Source organism: Panthera pardus, unplaced genomic scaffold, assembly GCF_024362965.1.
Source record: "Panthera pardus isolate Hobbes unplaced genomic scaffold, ASM2436296v1 HiC_scaffold_11, whole genome shotgun sequence".
NCBI classification, from domain to species: Eukaryota; Metazoa; Chordata; class Mammalia; order Carnivora; family Felidae; genus Panthera; species Panthera pardus.
Window position 1 is genome coordinate 43,535,787 of NW_026526666.1, and position 12,157 is coordinate 43,547,943.

The 12,157-nt window shown below is 39.8% G+C and overlaps 1 long non-coding RNA gene across 1 annotated transcript; it reads left to right on the top strand.

The window, feature by feature from the left end:
* The first annotated feature begins 2,338 nt into the window (after positions 1 to 2,338).
* LOC109266658 (uncharacterized) lies at positions 2,339 to 9,284 on the top strand. Its single transcript, XR_002079808.2, has 3 exons — positions 2,339 to 2,468; positions 4,344 to 4,425; positions 8,994 to 9,284. It is a non-coding gene; the product is annotated as an uncharacterized LOC109266658 (long non-coding RNA).
* The last annotated feature ends 2,873 nt before the right edge of the window (positions 9,285 to 12,157 follow it).

Consider the following 12,157-nt stretch of genomic DNA (forward strand, 5'->3'; position numbering starts at 1 on the left):
CAGACTATAGTCAGGGCTTCCTTCAGCTCTCTCATGTCTGTTTCTTTTGCTTTAGCTGGAATTCCTATAATTCTCATATTAGGTTTTTCATGAATCTTTCCCCAAAGTCTGTTCTCGTATCCATCATGATTTCCATCTCTGTGAAAATTTGCTCTGTGTCTTGATAAATTTAATCTTTCAGACCAATATACAGTTCCTGACTGGGGCAATACTCTTCTTCATCTACTGACTGTTTTCATTTATAAGCCATGTTTTAGTTCCAGACAGTCTGTTTTGTGCTCTCCTTGCATATCTTTGAGTGTTCTTTTCGTTGTTTTATTCCCGTTATCCTTTATCTTCTCCAACAGCTATATTTCAATAGCAGTTCTTTCCAAGAGTCATACTCAGTCCTTTTCTCTCTTCCTTGGCGCCTGATGTGCCTTCTTTTCTTTTCCCTTCTTATTAGGGCTCAGATGCAGCTGCTATGGCACCTTACATGGCCAAAGGTCTGAAAGTAGAAGAAGGCACATTGGTCTCTGCTCTTTTGGGTATATAGCAGGCAGGCTGTGAGGCTCCATTCATCATCTTTGTACCCAATTTCCTCCCACTTACTCATTCTCTGGAATAGAGGGGATTCAGCCCGTCTTTTTAGCTACTCCTCAACTTCTCCAGATCCAGGGAAACTATGGAACCTGGTATCGATTTTCCCCTGGGACTGACCAGAGGGAAGATATTCCTGCACCAATTGTCTCCAAAAGTACATGCCCCTCAGAGCCTTCTGGAAAGCCCCCAACTACTTTTCGGAAATAGAGACTAAAGTTGAGAATAAAGAGTATGAGTAAGGTCATATTAAAACCACCATCTTCCCAGAATCCCCTCAGTGTGTGTGAGTACATGTTTTATGTTTTACGTTTGTGGGGGTGTGTGGTAAAATGGGTGAATGTGTTTTACCTAACATTTATTGCATACTTACTAGGTATTCTGGGTTGAATAATGTTCTCCCAAAATTCAAGTCTACCTGGAACCTGTGAACGTAACTTTATTTGGAAATATAGTCTTCACAGATGTAATCAGTTAAATTAAGATGAGGTCATACTGGACTAAGGTGAACCCTAAGTCCAATTGCTGGTATCTTTATCAGAAGGCTGTGTGAAGACACACAGAGACACACAAGGAGAACAACATGGAATATGGCAGAGACAGAGATTGAAATGACGTGTCCACAAGCCAAGCCACACCAAGGATTGCCAGCAACCATCAGATGACAAGAGGCAATGAACAATTCTTCCCTAAAGCCTTCAGAGGGAGCACAGCCCTGCTGACACATTAATTTCTGACTTCTAGCTTCCAGAACTGTGATAGAATAAATCTCTGTTGTTTTAAGCCAGGCAGTTTGTGCTGTTTTGTTAAAGCAGCCCTAGGAAACATAAAACATTTCACGTACAATGTGAAGAACTTTACGGTCTTGTTTAATTCTCGTATCAGTCCCATGAGGTAGTGCTATTATTCTTCTTCCCATTGTATAGACTAGGAAACAGAGGCATCAAGAGTTTAAGCCTCTTTCCCACAATCAAACCATTAGTAAGTGGTGAAGCCTGGACTCAACCTAAGCAGGCTGGTTCTTAATCACTGTTCTCTATAATCTCTCATTGCCTTAGGAGTTTAAACACCCTTCACATGGTTGTTACTACAGGCAAACATGTGCCCAACACAGCTTGTTTTATGGTTGGGAGGATATGGCTCACTAGTGTGAGAGAATTTGCAGTGAGCATCTTTCCACAGCAGGAGGAAGGAAGCTGGATGCATGTGATCAGGGAAGTGACTCAGCAGCCCCTTCCTTCAGTGTGAGACAATGGGAGGAAGAGCTACCAAAATCTAATGGTGCTCATGGTCTGACTATTGCTCTTTGCTGGAAACATTCCTTCCGATGTGTGTGTTCATTAGTCCTACTACACTCAAATGTTTCTCTTTTTTCCCCCCTGTGATATAGTATTACTTGGCAAAGTCAGAGACACTAAATCATGTGGCAATTGTTTGGCACAACTCCTTAGATAATGCAGTTTCTCAGGGCTACCCAGGTGACAACAATGCATTCTAGCAGATAGGTACCTCCTTTCTGCTCCTATAATGCCCTGTGTCTGTTGTGCTACTGTATCTTCCTAACTGTGTGTTCCTTTTCTGTTTATCTGTGTCCCTCAGAAGAAGATAAGTTCCTTGGGGGTCAGGATGATGTTTACTTATGAATCTATCACTAGCATGGCTACTGGTTGTATATTACCTTGTACCTTTTCATAGTTGCTTCTTTAGAGGATGGTTTATTTCCTCAGTTAAACTTTAATACCTTCAGTGGAGAATTTTGATTAAGCTGGGCTCATTTGAAGTAAGGGGCCTGGGTTGCCCGAGAGGGAAGAAGAAGGCATTCTGAATGGAGACAACAGCACTGACACACTGTACAGAGAGAGAATGAGGAGAGCACTGGTAGGAATCAGGTAAGGGAGATTAGCACTGCGATGAGCGTAGCTGGAATTAGGGCCCACATTAGAGACAAGGTAAGAAAACAGCAAGGCTGCGCATAATGTCTAGGAAAGCAGAGAGAGCCTGTTCTCTATATGTTATGATTTCAGCAACTCCAGAGAGGTCCCTCTGATTGTAGTAAATGCCCCCTCAATCTCATTGATGCCTATAATTAAAGCTTTTTAAGTTATAAAGCTGGTTAAATTCTAAAGGGGATTGGTAAAAAGAGCACAATAATTCTTATAAGTCATTGTATCTTAATGGCTGTGAGTTTATCACATCCTCTGCTGAGAACACAAAATGTGGAGATGAAAGAACACAAGGATTTTGGATGAAGGATGGGAGGTTTCATGGCAGAAGAAAAAGAAGGAAAAAAATATAACGCATTTCACAGTTTTGCCTGGGTTTTGCCCTAGAAATGAGACGAGGAGTCTGGGGGACAAAGTCGTTAAAAACCATTTATTCCCTAGAAGGGTAATATTTATTTACATTTTGGAAAATTTGGTTTATTACTTCCTTAGAGCTCCCTTTACCAACATTCCCCATACCCTAGGAAAAGAAAGAGGCAAATTCCCCAGTGCCTGAGTCATTGAAAGTGAGTATTTTATTTTTATCCCATAGAATAAAGAAAGGAAGTATGTTCAAGTGATTTCTACTCTTTCCCAGCTGCTTTTGATCTTACATTAGATTTTCCAGGAGGCCTTTTAAAAAAGGCACATCAAGGACAAACAAGTTCAAATCTGATTATTATTTCTTTTGACAATACTTATTAAAAACTGGAAAGACAGAGATGCTGTCAATTTCTCATTTTGGTTGACCTTGCCATTTTCTAACAGCATCAGCAGGAATAAAGTATATCTCTGCCAAAGGTAATATCATTTTTGCAAGAGGATATGTTGGAGAAATTAACTATCTAGTGATTTACAATTTTTTATCTTTATATCACAAAACCAAAGAAAAGAATAGAGAATAATATTTGGTCAAATATATCTTCATTTAAAGTACATTCTGGCATTCTCACTACTTAGTATTCTGAGGACCAAGGTTTGTTTGTAATAATAATTCTTTTAATAATAGAGGCCCCTTGGTGACTCAGTCAGTTGAGTATCTACCTCTTGATTTCAGCTCAGATCATGATTCCAGGTTCGTGGGATTGAGCCCCATGTTGGCCTTGATGCTAATGTGGAGCCTACTTAAGATTCTCTCTCTCTCTCTCTCTCTCTCTCTCTCTTTCTCTCTTCCCCTCTGCTTTCTCTCTCTCTAAGATAAATAATACTAATGCTAATACTAATAATGTTAGTCATATATGATGAATTTATATGCCAAGCACAGTGATATGTGCTTTTGTATTCCTTTTTTTAAAAAGTTTAATTCTCATAAAACAATCAAGGTCTGTCTAAATTCTAAGTCCTGTTCTCTTTTTTAAGAACCATGCTTTGGGTAGTCAGACCTGGGTTAGAACAGAGTCTATACCATTTATCCATTGTACATGACAAGGAAGTTACATCACCTCTCTCTTTTGCCTCATCTAAAAAGCAGGATGGTCATGGAACCTACTACAAAGGTGTGATGATTAGTTTTATATGCCAACTTGACTGGGCCACAGATGCTCAGATATTTGGTGAAACATTATTGTGGGTATGTCTATGAGGTTGTTTTTAGATGAGATTAACATTTTAATCAGTAAACTGAGTAAAGCAGATTGCCCTCCCTAACGTGAATGGGCTTTGTCCAACCAGTTGAAAGCCCAAATAGAATAAAAAAGTTGACCCTCTCCTAAGTGAGAAAGAATTCCTTCTGCCTCCCTCCCTGCCTTTGAATTGGGACATCAGCTTCTTTCCTGCCTTCAGATTCACACTGAAACATCAGATCTCCTGGGTCTTCAGTTTGCCATCTCTGCAGATACTGGGACTTGCCTGCCTCCATACTCATGTGAGTTAATCCCTTATGATGCACCTCTTTATATATATATATATATATATATATATATATATATATATATATATATATATATATATAATCTTATTGGTTCTGCTTCTCTGAAGAACCCTAATACAAGAGGGTAGTGAGATCTAAATGAGGCAATGAAATATTTCCTAGGTACAGCGCCTAGCACATAGTACCACAAACCACTATGCAACTGCCTCTCGTGTAATATTTGTAATGCATAAGTTAGTTTAAATGCTTTATGAAGAGGAAATATTCCAGGATTGTTCTCCTGGACTCAAAACACAGAATGAATATGATAGCATTGATCATCTTTGCTTATCATTCATTTCATGTGCCTTTGTTGGTTGAATTATTTATTTTAAAGAAACTATAGATTGGCTCATTTTAAGATCTATCTTGGGTTAGTTATGAAATCAATGCTATCAAAGTTGGCTTATTACAGTGTCAGAAATTTAGCAGCCAACTATCTCTTTTTTTTTTCTTGACTTTGCTCATAGCTCCTTTATCTTTTAAAGCTGAATTTTTCTGAAAGAAAGAGAGTCTTTGAGACAAACAGCAGTTCAATAAATAAGCTATTCAATCAATACAGTGATACTAACCTATATCATAAGAGTGACAGGATAATTACTGTCTATAAAATATTACTGTGAAAGGTATGCAATCAGAGCATACAGACAGAACATGATGTAAGTGGTTTTAAATGACCTGCTCCCAAAATGAATCTTGCAAGAAAAAAAAAAAAAGAAGAGTAGACAGAGGGGTCCTCGCAAGAGCAATGAACAAATTGGATATGGTAAGTTTCCTTCAGAACCTCAATTCAGTTCATTATGTATTCCACACTTATTTTGTGCCAGGCACTGTGCTTGGCACTAGGCATATAAAGGCAAGTGAGACATGCCCTCTGCCCTCAAGGAGACCTCCATCTAGGTTCTATTCAATGTGGAGTCCAGAGCTTAATGAAGATACGAGGAAGAAGTAGTCCGTTCATCCTGGAATATAAGGATAACACAGGCAACAACAATGGTCATGCTGATGGAGAGAAAAGGAGAAGAGGAAGGAAGAGAGGTCTTAGAAAAAAGCAAAGCACTGAAAAGACGCCAGTGCATAAAAATAGCATGATGTGTGGGGAGCCTGAGTGGCTCAGTCGGTTAAGTATCCGACTCTTGGTTTTGGCTCAGGTCATGATCTCATGGTTTTGTGAGCCCAAGCCCTTTGTCAGGCTCTGCACTGGCAGTGTGAATTCTGCTTGGGATTCTCTGTCTCCCTCTCTCTCTGCCCCTCCCCCACTCATGCTGTCTCTGTCTCTCAAAATAAATAAATAAAATAAAAAAAAAAAACAGTATGTGTGGGAAGCAAACAGATGCTTCTTATGATTCAAAGAGGAGACTGTTGCAGGACCAGTATAGATGTGGTAGATAGTGCTAAGATTATGGAAGGTCTTCAGTGTCATTCACAGGAATTTAGATGGGTCATAGAAATCATTCATATTAAGGCAACAGGATGATGCTGGTGTAAAATACTCTGATAACACCTCATTGTTAAGAACAAAATACACCTCTTTTACCTTTCAAGTTCATTAACCTGTTGGTGCTAGACTACCCAGCATATGATTTGCTATATTGAGGTCTTCTAGCAGAAATTATTGGATAATTGTCCTTCCTTTTTCATCTGTATAAAGAAATCTAAAAATGGGAGAGGGGGAAAAAGAGAGTTGGGGAAGGAATTATAGTTACATAGTTGGTCTTTTCTCCATTTTACCATTTTCCCAATGGTGAAGCAGGGTGTGGAAACAGTGATGTTCCATCTGCCTCTCTCTTTCATCCTGGGAAAAGCTGAAAGTCCCAGAAGAGCCAGCAATCAGGGTGATGATCACTCTAGGTCATGGGGAAACGGCCTGTTTTCTGCCTGGAGTTTCTGAGAGCTGGCTCATAACAGAGCTGATGCAAAGCTTGCAGGGTACTCTGCAGCTCCAAAAAGGAGAAACAGAAGGTTTCCAGGCTCCTTGGTGCTGAGGATTTGGAGATGGGTTAAGAGAAATATCATTCTGACTAGGACAGCCACCCACGTAGTCAGAAACCACACACATGATGGGGCATTTGGTACACTTTCTTGAAGTGAGGCTGAAGTGAGATGGGAGCATCTTCCTCTGGGGATTCCCCTGGCCTGAAGCTACATCAGGGAAACACAGCTGAGAGTGTATATCACCTATACTAAGACCAACTGGATGACAGGGAGACTGCTTCCTACTGCACCCAGGTGGAGATATCTGCAGATATGAGCATCTCTCATGTCACCAGCATCTGAGGGAGAAGCAAAATTAGCCAACAGAAAGGAGTTCACCTCCTTATCTTTAAGGTATAGGCAATCACCCTAGTGTACTCCTCTCTCTCCCCACTCCAACCCCATTTATGCCATGAGGGGCATAAGCACATGAGATGGGGAGGAAAAAGATGGAGGAGGAGGAGGCCACATCCTTTTGTGTGTCATTCACTGACCCTACTCAGAAGGCAAAGATAGAAAATTTACCGGACATGAGACTGAGATCTTAATAGCAAGATTAGGATTCCAATCGCTGAATTGGAACTGAGATACAATTAATTGACAGTTCTGTTTTCTTTCCCTTTTCTCATCTAGAGATGTGGGTTTCTGAATTGCAACCAGGTGTCATGATTAATATGGAAATAGGTATGTGGAAATGGAATGCTGCAAATGACAGACCCTAAAGTGTAGGATTGGCTCGATTAAGGAGGGGTGTGGGCAGCAGGGCTCCCCCTTGACTCTAGCTGGGAAGTTGATATTCCCTGTGATGCAGCAGGACAGCTGCTGTTTATACTTGTCAGTTAACCTGTGACCTATTGTATCTTAGGATCTCAAATATGCCACCTGAGGCTTGTCTGGGCCATTGCCACTGGCTAGTGGGGATCTGGAGTTAGGGCTTCTTCTCTAGATTAGGGCAAATGCCTCTCAAAACGTGCCCTTGCAACAGAATAATTAGTAGTTGATCATGAGAAGGGAATTTTTAAATTTATTGTGGTGGCAATAAATTTGGAGCCTTTTTATATTATATAATTGTATTTGGGGCTATACTTTTACATGGTGCTTATTTTAATAATGCTGTTTCACTGGACAATACAGTGGACCATTTTTGAGATGACAGGAATGAATGAAAGATTTCACAGAGGAATGAAATCTCAGCCTGGGGTACATGGTAGCCTTCATCTCCAGGCTTCATCCATCTCAGAAACTTCTAGGGACAACATTAAAGGAACTTGGGGCCCAGACCCCTCCTTATATTGGCTCTTATACTGTTGTTGTAGGAAAGATTGCGAAAGGAGACCCACAAAAGGAATGAAATGGGACTTACCTAAATGCACTGCTTATCTTTCCCCCATGAAAGCCATGACCATGCTCTAGACTGACCACTAGTAGGATTAAGTCAACAAGATTAATAGGATACAAACCAAAAAAATGGGGAAATGTTCATCTTAACCCCCCTCCCTCAGCCCCAACCAACTTGTTGCACTGTGAAAAAGTGATGGCTGCTGCTATGACCTGACCAGTTTTAAGGCCATTATACTGGTCACTATACTACTGGGTAGAGCCACTTTGCTAATTAAATATCATACGATATACATGTTGGGTCATTCCTCCTTTCTTTTCTTTCACAGGCCTGGAATGATAAGAATACTACAGCTGCCCTAAGAAACCTCCCCATCATCTCTCTTTCTCTTTTTCATATTTTTCTTTCCTCCAACACAGATGCGGCCCTGGAGCTACTACGCTATTTGGAAAACCCTGAGGCAAGAAACTCTAGGCACTAAAGGAAATATGTCTGTCTGCTCTCCACGTTTCCCTTTCTCTTCTCTCATAGGTTCTCCTTCCACTTTTCTCTCACTGGAGTGGTTAGCTTTGGAGTGGAAGCATACCTAAGTGCTCTTTGGCCTGCTTTTGTATAATGTCATTCGGACCTATCTAGCTTCAGTTAAAAATTCTTCCACAAGGACACCTGGGTGGCTCTAATGATTAAGTGTCCAACTCTTGATCTCAGATCAGGTCATGATCTTACAGGCTCATGAGTTCAAGCCACACATAGGGCTACGCACTGTCAGTGTGGAGCCTGACTGGGCTTTTCTCTCTCCCTCTCTCGCTTTCCCTCCCCTGCTCACTCTCTCTCTCTTGGAATAAAGAAATAAACTTTAAAAAAATTTCTCCACAGACCAGGTTATATATTGAGGTTTGGGGTCAAACTCCATCTTTGCTTTCATTTTCATGAGTGTGTGTGTGTGTGTGCATGCACATGCGTGTGCATATTCCCTTGGGGATCTTTTTGGAAGAGTTAGTGGTCAAGAACAGGATTCAGATTACAGTGGTTTTTATGTCTGCAAATTCTTTGACACTCTTCCCTTCAAAAGGTGGAGCCAAATTCCTTTCCCTTTGTGTATTGGACAGAGTGACTTGCTTGTAATGAACAGAATGTGGCAGAAATGATGGCTTGTGACTTCTTATCCTGAGTCATAAAAGGCATTGTCACTTCTACCTTGCTTTCCTAGATTGCCCACCCTGGATGAAATTGGACATCATGTCATGAGAACACATGCAGTCGATGAACAGGCTCACATTGCAAGGAATGAAAGCTTCCAACAAAGCACCCAGCATCAAGTCACAAGCACCATGAGTGAGCCACTTGGAAACAGATTCTCCAGCCTGTCAAGAAGCCTTCACATGAATGTAGCACTGGTCAAAATCTGGACTGCAACCTCCTGAGAGACCCTGAGCCAAGCCACTCCTGAGTCCCTGACCCACAGAAATTTGAAAATAATAAATACTTATTTTTGTCATAAGCTAGTACATATTGGACAGTTTGTTACACAGCAATAGATAACTAATGATTTTAGTACTAGAAATGATATGATACTGTAATAAAAACCTAAAATGTGGGAGAGGTTTTGGAACCAAGAAGTGGGAGAAGCTTAAAGGACTTTGAGGACAGTATTAGCAGAATCTTGATGGCCTTTGAAGAGGCTACTGGTGAGGGCTTAAAAGAAAGTAAAAAAAAAATGTTATAGGAAACTAGAGGACAGGAAATCCATGTTATGTCATAGTGGCAGAAAGCTTAACAGACACTGTTACATGTAGTTACATGGAAAGTAGAAAATGTACAGGGAACGTGGGTGGCTCAGTCAGTTAAGCATCTGACTCTTGATCTTGGCTCAGGTCATGACCTCAGAGTTGAGATTCTGAACTGCGTATTGGGCTCTGCACTGACTGTGTGGGGCCTGCTTGGGATTCTGTCTCTCCCTCTCTCTCAAAATAAATAAACTTAAAAAAATTATTAAAAATTTTTTTAAAAATTGAAAAAAAAAACCCTAATATTGTATGAGTCCATTTAAACAAAAAGAAAATGTACCAATGAACTGGATTATCTAGCTAAGGTGATCTCCAGAAACAGTTTTGAAGGTGCCACTTTTTTTTCCTGACTGATTATAATCAAATGTGAGAGAAGAGACATAAGTTCAGAAAAGGACTATTAAACATACAGGAACCAGGACTTGCTGGTTTTGAAAATTCCCAGCCTTTCCAGATGGCAAACAGTACTAAAGTTAAAGAAATGTCCCTACATAGGAAATCAAACCCGGGGCGTTACAATAAAAACTGAAAAAGATGAAGGTGAGGGAGTGGCTATAAAATCCTTTGACTAAACCTCAAAAAGATGTAGGGAGGTGCTTTAGAGAACCTTTTAGCTAAAATACAAGGCTTGTAAGAAGCTTGAAGTCTGTTCTCTCAGCAGTCTCAGCAGAAGCCTAAGTAGAAAAGGGCGTATCTCAAAAATATTCATAGGTGTGGCTTTTGTCGATAGAATGAACCCTCAATAAGAATCATAGGAGACCCACAAGTTTTAAAAAGAATTATATGGCAGAAATACTACCAGTATGGACTGAAAGGAACAACATAGTACAAAATAAAAAAAGACCTCTGGGTTCTCAAATTTCTTGCAGGAAGCAGGCTTATAAGATTACTCAACAACAAGTATAGGCTACTTTTCATGAAAAAAGGAAGCTGACTCAGAAGGTAACACCAAGAAAACAGGGTGCAGACCAAGAAGTATAGAGAATTACTCCCAGGCCTTGATTCCCAAGTCAAGGAACTACCAACTAGTGCTCTGCTATAATATGGAATTTCCATGGATCTGTGGCTCCTTGTAAGCCTCCTGTTTTTGCCCTTTTTGAATGGGAGTATTTATGGCACTTATTCTATGCCTGCCCCATCATTGTGGGTTCACCATTTGTGGAGCAAATAACATGTCTCTTTGGTTCATAGGTCTTCATAGGTCAAGAACAACTATATTTGAGGAAATATACTTAAGGAAAGACACCAGAGGAGCCTCATCTATACCTGGATATAATATAGATGATGGGACCCTATTCTTGATTTTGGCTCAGGTCATGATCTCACGATTCATGGGATGAGCCCTGCATCCACTCTTTGCTGAGAGTGCAGAGTCTGCTTGGCATTCTCTCTGCCCCTCCCCTGCTTGCATGTGGATGCATGAGTGCTCTCTCTCTCTCTCTCAAAATATTTTTTTTAAAAAAAGCATGTCTGCAAACTCTTTAATACTTCTCTCTTCAAAACGTACAGCCTGATTCCCCTCCCTTTGTATGTAGGTTGGACTTGGTGATTCTTTTTTATTTTTGTTAATGTTTATTTATTTTTGAGAGAGAGAGAGACAGAATGAAAGTGGGAGGGGTAGAGAGAGAGACACACACACAGAATCTGAAGGAGGTTCCAGGCTCTGAGCTGTCAGCACAGAGCCTGACACTGGGCTCCAACCCACAAACCATGAGATCATGACATACGCCAAAGATGAACATAATCAACTGAGCCACCCAGGCACTCCATTGGTGATTCATTTCTAATCAACAGAATATGGACTTCTGATACCAATTGAAATTTGTTCCACAGCAATAGACAAATCTTCTAAAGTAGTGTCATAATAGTATTCCTAAATATCTCTAACTAAAAATCAGAACCTTGCATCACTGAAAGCACATTTCACACTAAAGTCTTCATTCATTTGAGACAACTCATACATGATCCCCTCTCTGTAATACTTTATTTCTCCTCTCTATACCCACAATTTTGTTGTTGAGGTTGCTTCTATGTCATCTCCCAGAATAATATGATGATTTCTTGAGAATAGGAGCCATTTCTACATAACCATGGTACTTTGCATACAGGTGACTGAAATTGTTTATTATCCAAATAAATGAAATCCAAAACAGATACTACACACTTAAAAATTACAAGTTAATAAGAGAAGAATGACTTTTACATAACAGGTATGTCATAAATACTGGTTGTATGATTGATAAATGAACTGATAAATGAAATGTTTACAGCAAAAAAATGTTAGAAAAGAATGCAAGAATATAGAGGTTTGTTCAACTGCATAAAACTAGCCCTGAAGCCAGGAACTAAATCAGTATAAAAAAAATTAGTAAGATGTTATTGAATATCTCCAAAAATACAGGATACCATAATAAGGAAGAAACGGGGATAACAGAGAAAATGAGCAAAATATATGGCTAGAAAGAATTCAAAGAAAAATGAATTCTCTTTTTTCTCTTCATTTCCAGTATTATTGCTTTAGAAATGAAACACAATCATGTCTTTTTTTCTTAGTTAAAAAACATAAAAATATGATTTTGAGGTAGAA